At 36.4% G+C, this 12,592-nt stretch overlaps 1 pseudogene; it reads right to left on the bottom strand.

Moving 5' to 3' along the window:
- Positions 1–903: 903 nt before the first annotated feature.
- Positions 904–3,264, bottom strand: LOC145073320 (L-type lectin-domain containing receptor kinase IX.1 pseudogene; annotated as a pseudogene).
- Between the last annotated feature and the right edge of the window lie 9,328 nt (positions 3,265–12,592).

Here is a 12,592-nt window from a genome sequence, read left to right as displayed (position 1 = left end):
AGCATTTTTTATTAAGCTTATGAGTATGGAATGTGTTATGAAATTATATATAAACTTTTTCTTTTATATAGTGTCTATGATTATCTAACACCCCCCCCCCCCCCCCCCCCCCCCCTTTTCCCTCACTAGATAGGCTTCCTAAGCCTAATATATTATTTTGATATGTATTTAAATTATTAGCAATCTAGAAGTGCCATTTAATGATCAGGGAGATAACATGGATTTCTAGAAAGCATGATATTCCTCCGACGTTATTTGGTGAACAGTCTCACTAATGTTTCATAACCCATAAACAACCAATGGTCAGACCATTCCAGAAGGTGTGACACTCCTTCGACGTTCTTTGGTAAAAAGTCCCACGACTCTTTCATTTCTTAGAACTTCCTAAGACAAACCAAACCACCATTTCGAATATAATGATTACCATCTAGAATCCGCCTTATGGATATCAACTTTTGGAGGCCAACTTTATATTAACATCTTCCCAAATAGCCTCCAAATCGTAGTAGAGGCAAAAAGGTCAAAAAGCAATCATAATCCACAACTCAACACTATAATTTAATACAAAAAAAAAAAAAAAAAAAATCAAAAATAGTAACCGGTCGAGAAACTGATAGTTAGGTTTTTCATTTCTAGAGAATCCAAAATCTTTGGATTAGTTCAGTTTTTTGTACCGAAAACAAAATTGAATCTAGTTGTATGCTATTACGACGTCGTGATCATAACCTATTAGTTTGTTACATAACCAAAATTTTAAGATGGTTCTAATTTTCATTGCTATCATATATTACGAAATTCAACTAATCTCTTTTGTATGCCTTAATGGATTTTGATGTCAACAAGTTCACTTATTCAATCAATATTTTTATTTCTTTATGAAACTGAAAGATGAAAAACCGAAAATAAAACCAAACCACAAAGATGAAACTTAAAAAAAACCGAATATGTACACTTGGGGCTAACGAATGAAATCTTACAATTTGTTTATTGGTTTTATACAAAAATGGAACCGAAACAAACTAACTAATCCAAACCGTGCTCACCCTTAAACCATGATACAAATGTGGAATCAATACAAACTATCAACTACACTTTTTGTATTCATAAACGACCCACATTAGATGCATTACTTGACGATGGGTAATTAATGGAGGAATAAGTAGTATCACCATATAACGAAGAAGACACGGAAGAAAAGTCTGAAAACAAGTAAGTGGCCACAGGCATCTTTGAGGGTAGTATGGGCAATGAAGCTTCAAAGTTGAGTACTTGAATAACTTGCCTCATCGATGGCCTATGACTTGAGTCAGGGTGCACACACCATAGCCCAATGATCATCAACCGCTTAATCTCTTCTTCATCATAATCTAAACCTAAATGTGGGTCCACTGCTTCTAGTAGGGTCCCACTCCCATATTTGTCCCAAACCCATTCTACTAATTGCATTTCATTTTCTTGAAGTTTGTGCAAAATCGGTTTTCTCCCACAAGTTATTTCCAATAACACAACACCAAAGCTAAACACATCCGATTCTTTGCTTGCCCTACCATTTACTGCATATTCAGGAGCCATGTAACCTCTAGTTCCAGCCAATGTAGTTGTATGTGCACCTTTATCATGGTCAACCAACTTAGCTAACCCAAAATCACCAAGCTTTGCATTGAAATTTGAATCTAACATCACATTACTTGATTTGATATCTCTATGCAAAACACATTGTTCCCATTCTTCATGTAGATATAACAAAGCAGAAGCTAATCCAGTAGCAATTCTATACCTTGTTCCCCATGTCAACAAGCTTTTTCCATTGAAGAGATGCATATCTAAGCTTCCATTCTCCATGAACTCATAAACAAGAAGTAATTCGCCTTTTTCGTGACACCAACCTGTTAGTTGAACAAGATTTCTGTGTCTCAATTTGCTTATGATCATGACTTCTGAAGCATATTCTTTGATCCCTTGTTTTGAAGTCTTGGAAACCCTTTTGACTGCAACATTCATGTTTAATTCTTTCAAGAAACCTTTGTAAACACCACCGAATCCTCCCTCACCAAGTTTCTTGTTTTCTGAAAACCCATTGGTTGACCGAGCTAATTGTCTGTAAGAGAATCTTCTTGGCCCTGTTCCCATTTCGAATTCACTGTTCATCCCAATATGAAATCCTGCTTCCTCTTCCCTTCTTTTGTTCATCGTCTTCTTCTTCCACACACAAATAGCGATCACAATCGCAGCTATAAAAGTAATCGAAACAGATAATCCAATGATTAATTTCACCACAAGTCCTGTGCTTTTCTTTTTCTTCACAGTATCTGGCGAGGGGTTGTTTTCATGACTCTTTAATTCGGAACTATTGAAAGCCCAAGAAATCACCATGTTTTTCTCGAAGAAAGCTCCGGTTGCAGCAGAAAACCCAAACGCAACCCACTCAGGCAACACACTCCTGAGATCGATTACGTGATTAATTGACTGAATTACAATAGTGTTATTTCTAAAACCAGTTACCGAAACACTTAGATTTTTGGAAACAGAATCATAAGCAATCCAAGCATGAGAGACATTCCCAGTACGTATACCGTGTTGCCATTTCTGAGACGCAACAGAAGCAAGTGAGTTAATGTCGATACCGACATGAGTGCCTACGAAATTACCGCTGGAGTTTTTCGGATCCCAGAGCGAGTTTGGAAATGTATCGAACTCCACTGCAACAAATGGATTGAAGGTGGTATTTGTATAGCCATCGATGGGAAGCCCCATCGACGAACCATTTATTATCACTGAATTTTCCTCGGTCAGAAAAAATGTGAGCCCATCACCGTAATCTGGGAACGATCTTGAATCGATGACGAAGGAGAAATCAGTAGTGAAGCTTGCTAACTCACCAGTGCTATTATCCCAGAGATGAAGTGGTTTGACGTATGTCGCTCGTCCTGCTGTCTGATTCCGATTTGAATCGATCTCGTTTGGGGTCACCTGGATTCCGTCATTGGTGATGTATGCAGAACCTGTTGTGTTTATGTCCCTGTACTGGTTTTGTTGAACGATTTTTGTCAAATTAAAGGTGATTGAAGCTGCGTAAGGGATGAAGAAGAGAAGAAGGAAGTATGATGAGAATGAGATGACCATGATTTGGGAATTTTGGTACAGACACTTGCAAATTAGGATCTTCTTCTAGACAGTTAGGGCTATCTAAAAATCACTATTTACATCATCTTTACGCTGTTTTACTCGTAGTCATCTCTGGGTCATCTCTGGTTATGAGGACAGCAATTAAGTAGATAAGTCTTTGTCACATTTTTAGACTATATGACGGGGGGCATTGTCACATGCTCCACATCTTTCTTTAGTGTGAATTGTATCACATGTTATATTATTATTATATGAGACATTCTTGTTTGAACATCGATGAAGACATGTGACACATATTATATATATACATAGATCTATGCATTTGTCATGCGTATATATTATATATACCGTTAATGATTTGAATGACTTGAAAGTATATGAAATATTTTTTGTAATCGTATATTAGGTGTGACATCCGTGTATTATACGGACTGATTTAAAAAACAATTAAACATTAAATTAAAGTGTAAATAGAAAATATTTTTTAATGTACAATCTATTTTAATAAATAAAGGTTTTTTTGTCATATGTCATCTTCTCATTCATTTGGATACATGGCATTTTGTAGAATTTTTAAATTTTTTATTTTTTACTTGTCATTTTATTAAATTAAAATTTCACATTTAATATGTAAGGTGATATACATGGAAGGTATTTATTAAAAATAGTGTATATATGTAATGTATTCAATATATTAAAGCCTCATTAATTTTAATAATTCAAAAAAAATTCTCATTTTTCTTATAAATTCAAATTTTTTAAATTGTTAAAATTTCATATTTATTATTTTTTAAATAAACCCATGTAATACATGAGTCTCACCCCTAGTTTTAAAATAAGAATGGAATAAACGTATTTATTGCAAATTGTAAATAAACGTATATACGTTTATATATATATATATATATATATATATATATATATATATATATATATATATATGATATTTAATACTTTACATATATAAGTGTATGACTTTAATTTTAAAAATTGTAACAAACCAAAAATTGATAAATGGATAATATTTACTTCAAAAATACCACAAAATGATAAGTGTCAAAACTCATGAGAGATTGACATGTGGCAAAAAAACATTCATTTATTAAGGAGGATATTTAGTCATTAATTTTTTTTAAAAGAAATGACATAAGTAACCTATGAACTTTCTAGAGTTGGTCCTTTAAGTCCCTAAATTAATTTTGTGTCTTTATGAGGGAACGAACTAGTATTTGTCGGATCGATTAAGTAATATTTTCAGTTTTGAAGGGGTAAGTCGGTCATAATTTTGTCACCTCATTTAACGACACTACATAAGGTGTTGATTGTGTCATTTGTTGATTGTCACCTCATTTATTAATGTCACATAACATTTGTAGTGTGTTTTTTATGGTTTAAGAATAGATTCATCGACGAACACTGTTTACCTAGTTCCATCTCTTCGACTAAACCCTTTGTTTCTTCTCCTCAAACCTCAAACATGGTTGTTGTATACATCGGTTTGGATTTGCACTACCAAAGAATCTTCGCCGACGGGATTAATCAGTGAGCATTGATTTCGCAAGCATGGAAAAAGGATGAGTGTTGTGCGTTCATCGAAAAGTTCACTAAAGAAAAATATGAGAAGCTCTATTACTGTCAACCTGATATTAATTTTCCAAAAGGTTTAACCTTGATTAGGAATGAGATGGATTATGCTGAATATATAGCAATTGCTTTTGAATGTGGTGTTGAACTCCTATTGTACGTAGACAATTTTGGTAATACTAACATGCAGAAATGGTTCGATGAAGAAAAAGAGGAAGTTGTTGATAATATACAGGAAAAAGTGATAGATGATGCAGAAAAAATGTTGGTTTTTGATACGAAATAAAAGTTTGTTTTTTCACAAAAACCGGCAACGGAAGACTTTAGAAATAACAAGTTTATTTTTAGTTCATAACAAAACCAAACCATCATGGATCCATTTATAGAGGTTAGAGTGAAATAAAAAAACAACTATAGGATGTTTTAGAGATAACATTTGAAATCTTTGAACTCACTTGATTTTGGGGTGTTGATGAAGATAGCAAAAATCAAAGAATATGATTTCTCTACAAGTATCCACCATCAAGAGTAAGGCACTTGGAATGTTAGTTCCTTCTTGTATTCTTGAGTATCTAAAGCCTTTAAGTGCTTACCTCAAATAAGTACTAAAGGATACAACTCAATAGAGCTTCTAAACCATCAAACTAACTTCAAAATAAAGAGAGGAGGGAGTGTAACGACCCGTCTATGGTATGTTGTTTCCATGTTATTTATTTAGAAGTTTTAATGAGAGACTCGGCGAGTCTATAGCCCGACTTGTCGAGTAGAGACGGGATTTCAAGCACATGTAAATCGGCAACTCGACGAGTCCATATTCGGGACTCGGCGAGTCCGCCTGCCAGGAAGAAACCCTAAATCCCCGGGTTTGCTCACTGTTTAAGCAATGTTATGTGCCCCAACTCGCCTCCTTCACCCTCAGAGAGCTTGTGAGAAACCCTAAATCATTCCTTGTGTGATTAAAGTGTTTTTGTGTGGATTCTTGAAGGATTGAAGAGGAGAAAGAAGAAAGGACCCAAAAGAGGAAGTGTAGAGCAGAGATCCAAGGCCAAGTCAGAGATCATTGAGGTGTGTCTCGGAATTATTATGTTTTATGCTTAAAATCTCCATTAGAACACCTCTGTGACATCCCCATTTTCACGGCCAGAAAAGACCGATTTGTTTATGCTTTGTTTTATAAATCAGAGTGATCGTTTTAAAGAAAACGGTTGCGGAATTTGTTCCCAAAATAAAGTATGATAACCATTTATCAAAACGTTTCTCAAAGAGAATGTATTTTCATTAAATAATAAAACCTCGGGATGTCATGTTCCGATACAGACCAAAAGCATAAACAATAATAAATAGACCTTACAACAATTATTCATAACTAATGGCCTATAATCCAAAATCTCTCGTCAAGTCCACCAACTTATACTCTTGTGCCATTACCTGTAATGCAAAGAAAACTGAGTGGGTCAGGCTTGGGAGCCTGGTGAGCATATAGGGTTTTCAACCCACAATAATACAATTATTATATTCAACCATCAAACAACCAGCTCAATTACTCATCCCTATTATGTTTCTTAGGATTTTACCCTAGGAATTCAACTACTCGTCATTCCTTCATTCCTAAGGATTGACCTAAGCGCATCTGCCAAGATTATCCTTCATTCCTTCATTCCTAGGAATTAAACTACTCGTCATTCCTTCATTCCTTCATTCCTTCATTCCTAAGGATTACCCTAGGAATTCAATTACTCATCCCTATTATGAGGCGCGACTGCCAGGTTTATGACATTCTCTTTTAGGCGCATCTGCCGACATTATCTTATAAGCGCATCTGCCAAGATTATCCTATAAGCGCATCTGCCAAGATTATCCTATAAGCGCATCTGCTATTGTTATGACAATCTCTATTTGGTGCATCTGCCAAGATCACGACATTCACTACTTGGTGCATCTACCAATATTATTCTCAAGCGCATCTGCTAGCATTATGGCATGCTCTTTAGTTTCATCTACCAATACTATACTTAAGTGCATCTACTAGTATTATGTCACTTTCTCTTTGGTGCATCTACCAATACTATGCTTGAGCGCATCTGCTAGCATTATGACATTCTCTAGTTGGTGCATCTGCCAATATCATTCTTAATCATCCTTCATACATCACCATTTTATCATATACCAACTATCTCATCTACCCATGTTCTACCCAACATATTTGTAGATATGGAATACATATACAGTTTAACTCATTTAAAAACTATATAAAAACATTCATTCCATACTCATTTCAAATAAACAACAATATATAAACACATAGCACGTATTTTATAACAAATACTTCATATTTATGTGTTAGAAGAAAGTAACTACACACTCACACCTATAAACATCAATATACTTAATACACTCGAACCATACTTGTATTATTATCGTGTTTATGAAAGGTAGTATACACTCACACATATAAACAACTTTATATTTAATACACTCGAACCATACTTGTATTATTATCGTGTTTATGAAAGGTAGTATACACTCACACATATAAACAACTTTATATTTAATACACTCGAACCATACTTGTATTATTATCGTGTTTATGAAAGGTAGTATACACTCACACATATAAACAACTTTATATTTAATACACTCGAACCATACTTGTATTATTATCGTGTTTATGAAAGGTAGTATACACTCACTTGATCAGAAGATGATCGGACAGCACTACGACTTGCAGAGGTAGTAATCCTCAGCAGATCTGGAAGATCTCCTCAAAAATCGAACTTCTCGCGGACAGAGCTTCGGCTCGGGAACCGCACTTCTCGGGATCTTCGGGATCTCGGGACTTGCCTCGGGGCTCGAGTATGATACCGGGGCTTCGGGGTATTTCTAGCACGCAAATTGATGCAAAACGGGAGAGAGAAGAGAGAAAATAGCAAAAGAACTCGGCTGCCCTCGCATCCTATTTATAGGAGGCTGGAGCCTCGGAGTACGCGGGGCGTACTGGTCCGAATGCGTCATGGCGTTCGTCATTCGAAGCCATTTTCTGCGAATGTCGACACTTCGGAGTATGCGGGGCGTACACGAGTACGCGGCGCGTACCTCGGATCAGACCGGTGAGTCCTTCGGATAATGCTTCCGATTTAATGATTTAATTTAATTCCAAAATAATTAATAAACTTCGGAAATTCATATCTTCTTCATACGAACTCCGTTTTCGACGTTCTTTATATCCACGCGTAGGTGAGACTACGATCTACAACTTTCGTTTAGACTCCGTCGGCTAATTTCGACATTATTTTTATTATTTATTTTTAATAGGCCGCGACAGAAAAACTTCGTTATAAATTCATAACTTCTTCGTTTGACGTCCGTTCTCGCCTAACTTTTTATCGCTTCGATACGAACAATGAGACCTTCGATCCTCGTTTAGATTGCTAAGGCTAAGTACCGCTCTAACTTAGATTCACTTTTTACGTTGCGCTGTGTCGTGCCGGTTCTGTCGCGAAACTTCGACAGGTCATAACTTCTTCGTTATAACTCGGATTTTGGCGTTCTTTATATGCACGGAAACCTTGTGACATATACTACAACTTAGTTAAGATTAATCCTTCTAGACAATCTTCCATCAAAAAGTCATTTTTGACGCCTATCGTCTCTAAATTGATTAGCCCTAATGTACGGGCGTTACAACCTCTAAGGCTAGTTTAATGTATTTTCCAAGCTTATTAGTTGTATGGATGCCTTGTTGGGTCGAGATATCCCCAAATCTGCTCATTTAGGAGTTTTAGAGCCCGGATCTATTGTCTTTTTCGAAGTTGTCTTGCATGAGAACCCTAGATCTAGCCTTACTATGCCTTTTGAGCCTTTTAATCTTCATGGATGCTTATGGGCACGTAAAGATAGAATCTTTACGTGTTAATCGAGCATAAGAAGCCCAGATCTACAAGTTATATGCGCTGGATTCAAGCAGAATCGAGTTTTTAGTAACTGCATGCATGCGACTCGGCGAGTCGTTCTTCGGACTCAGCGAGTCGAGCCGCGAGTCCCCGATTTTTCCCCTTTTTAGTGATTCCGAGTGGGGACCAGTGAGTAGTAGAATGGACTCAGTGAGCCGGAGGTCAGACTCAGTAATGAAGGGACTCGACGAGTTGTTCATACAACTCGGCGAGTCCAAGGCAATCTTCATAGATTCAAGAACAACTCGGCGAGTCGGATGCAGATAGCCTGAGTTCTAGAATCGAAAGGGAACTCGTCGAGTTGATGCCATACTCGACGAGTAGCAGCGAGCAGGGTTGAGAAGTGAGAGTAGGGACTCGGCGAGTTGACGGCCCAACTCGGCGAGTCAGGTCAACTGTAAGTTGACGTTGACCGAGAGAGTTGACTTTAGCCAGGGGTAAAAGAGTCATTTTACCCCAAAGAAGTTATTAGTATTTGATTGAGTGTGTTTGTGGAATTGTAGACGGAGAGATCCCGGAGCAGCAACAGATAGCTTCCAGAGCCTTACACTCAGCAGCCAGTTCACGAGGTGAGTTTCCTTCCAGCAGGAACGGGTCTAAGGCCTCAATGCCGGCCCAATTAGATAGCAGTAGTTTCCGGACCTCAGTCCGATGCAGTAGTTAGTATGTTTGATGCCTTCGTGGCTAAGACAGGTTTGTGTGTTATGTGTTCCGGGTTATGGCCCGAAGCAGTATGTAGTATGTTTTGTTGAGTTAGTTGATATGTTATACTATGCTATGTTCAGTAGTTCCGGACTTCTGTCCGATGCAGTCAGTTCCAGACTTCGGTCCGATGCAGTTAGTTCCGGATTTCGGTCCGATGCAGGAGGCAAGGCCTCAGTAGTTTCGGACTTCAGTCCGATGCAGAGGGCAAGGCCCTGGTTAGTTCCGGACTTCGGTCCGATGCAGTTTCTGAACTTCGGTCCGATGCAGAGGGTAAGGCCCTGGTTAGTTATGGACTTTGGTCCGATGCAGTTTCCGGACTTCGGTCCGATGCAGTGGGCAAGGCCCAGTAGTTGTTATATGTTTGTATGGTATGTGGTAATTTGGGGGAGCTCACTAAGCTTCGTGCTTACAGTTTTAGTTTTGGTTTCAGGTGCTTCCGCAAGTAAAGGGAAGAGCTCGGGATGATGGCATGCACACACCACAACTTCAGTTTTTGTCCTGGGAGTTGATTCAGTTTCTTCGATATGTTTTGATACAGTTGTGACCTAGTTTTTCTCACAGTATTTTATTATGGTTTTGAGATACGCTACGTATGATTTTATTATGTGATACTCAGTTTTATGATCTTTGTTATATTTAAAAATGAAATTTTCGGGTCGTATTTTTTGGATGTTTCAGGGAGAGTAGAAAAACTCAGGGATTTTCGAGAGCAAAAGAGAAGAAGAATAAGTGTTTCACACTTCAAAAATGCAAGCCTCATGCATCTCTTATATAGTCCATGCAAAGTAAGGTCTAACCATTAAAATTATCTAAAGTAATGGTAGTCTTTAGAAGCATAGGAGACAAAGCATGGAAGTTGAAAAGCAACCCCTATATTTTAATATTTTAGGCCATACCTCTTGAAAAGAGAATGATTCTTTATTTTTTATAAACTTGAAGTTTATAAAATATAAACTTTGTCTTTAGATAAAAGAAAAAAGAATCTAACTAGTCTAAAATATTGTGCATGACTTATTAATTCATACCATATGAAATAATAACTAGTTATACTCTCTTACAATTATTATTTTCATAAAACAATAATTATTCCCTAATTAAAATACAAGAATCGATATTATTTATTAATAATCACATTAATAATAAATATATAAAATGTGTCAACTTGATAAATGTGTGACCCTATAGGATTATATATTATTACCAATATCACTCCATAATGATTCTTGGGCATATAGATTCAACAATCTCCCACTTGCACAAGATTCATTATAGACTGACATAGACAGTAGCTAACGTCTAGCAACGGGCTATTACCCCTAACAACATATGTAGGGTGTCATCTCATCAACAACCAATTCCAGGAGCTCTAAGCTACAATTGTTACTAAAGGTGTGGTATCAATTATTCCTTTGTCTCAGACATCATGTGGAACATGAGATATGGATTGTCATCAATCTCATTTACTGTTCAACTTTAACTAAGGCCTTAGATGTCTAGCTCTCAACGAATAAGAGGGACAAATCCCATCTCGACTACATATGCCCATCAATGTAGTTCATGTCATACCTAACGATGGACCTTATGACTGCCTTTTACGAAACAATATTAAACCATGTTAAAGCACAACAATTCCTACACTTTTAAGTCCAAAATATGTATCTCAGATCTAAGAATACAAAGATACAACCTTGATCAAAACATCACTCTTGACTACGATCCATAAAGTGGTTTTGATGCGGGTCAAGTCCAATACTTATTCTCCTAATCAAGTATCTATGAAGTTGGTAGCAACTCTTGCTATTTTCATCTCCATGAGAATCCACCAATCCATTCATATTAGTCTTACTTCATAGATGTTTCCACAACTATGAACGACTATGGACATTTAGAATAACCTAGTTATTCAAGGATTTAAACATGCTAATATAGAACACAACAATTATTCAATGAATAACTCATATCCAATATCTCAACTTATTACAGTATGTGTTGTTTTTATTGTTCCAATATCCATATACTAAATTTCAATAAAATACATCTACTTATATCAACAATGCCCTATAGCACCAGCTTGACTTTCATGCTTTAGCTAATTTAGAGGCTTTGTTAAGTAGATTTGACAAACTTGATTTGCTTAAACTTTGTGAATACGATCATTTTCGGTTTTATATATAACTCAGGTATAAAGAAAAACTATTGAGAATGAATTAGATGCTTACATATGACTTAGATACCAACACTTGCGTAAAGGGATTACTTATAGTCACAATGAACTATACATTAAGCATATTTACATGGTTCTTCAAACCACAATGTACTTTAACTCTGATGTGTAACTGTAATTAAAATTTACATGGAACCACTATCCATGTAACTACCTCTTCATTCATAATGAGGACACGCCCGATCGTGATTGAGAGTCATCTCAATCTATTTGAAAATTTAGCACATGTGTAACAATTTTAAACATAGCTTTCTTTCAAATATTTCGCATATTAGGATTATTTCTCTAGTTTTTGCAAGTACTTTAGAATGTTCCTATAAGTCACACAATGACTTGTTCTCGGATTATACTGGTATCATTCGGCATGCTCTAAGCATACGACTTATGTGGTCTTCATGCATAACCATGACACATAGGATTAATCCAATTGCATCAACATATGGAATACAATCATATTATCTAGTTCAAAAACATTTGCACTAGGACTTTGCTCAAAATCATGTCATGTGGTTTTTGACAAGATAACTCTCTCAGAGTCCTATATTGTAACGACGTAAATTTTCAAACAATTTTTCTCATTTAAAGCATAATATAACTCATTTAATAATTCTCAAAATCACATATGTCTCAAATGTCAACAACTAAAACACAAATCCCATAATCATAAAAACAATCTTTCACCAGTGTGTACAATCATGTTGGTGCCTTGCCGTGATCCTCGGAACTACCTGAAACACATAACACATAACACGGTAAGCATAAAGCTTAGTGAGTTCCCCAAAATACCACATATCACACATTAGCCACTCAAGGTTATAACTCTATAGGACCCTCTGGTCAATGTGTCTTAGTGGGACCCTCCAGTCCCACAACTCAGGTGGACCCTCTAGTCCCTCAACTCAGCAACTCAATATAGTACACAGTAAACATATCACAAAACAAATAGCAGGATATCTCAATACATAGCACATGCACATAAGACCCTATGGTCATACATAAGTTA

Source organism: Lactuca serriola, chromosome 9 (assembly GCF_051521515.1).
Source record: "Lactuca serriola cultivar US96UC23 chromosome 9, Lser_US96UC23_V15, whole genome shotgun sequence".
Taxonomy (NCBI): domain Eukaryota; kingdom Viridiplantae; phylum Streptophyta; class Magnoliopsida; order Asterales; family Asteraceae; genus Lactuca; species Lactuca serriola.
This window is presented reverse-complemented; position numbering and strand designations above follow the sequence as displayed.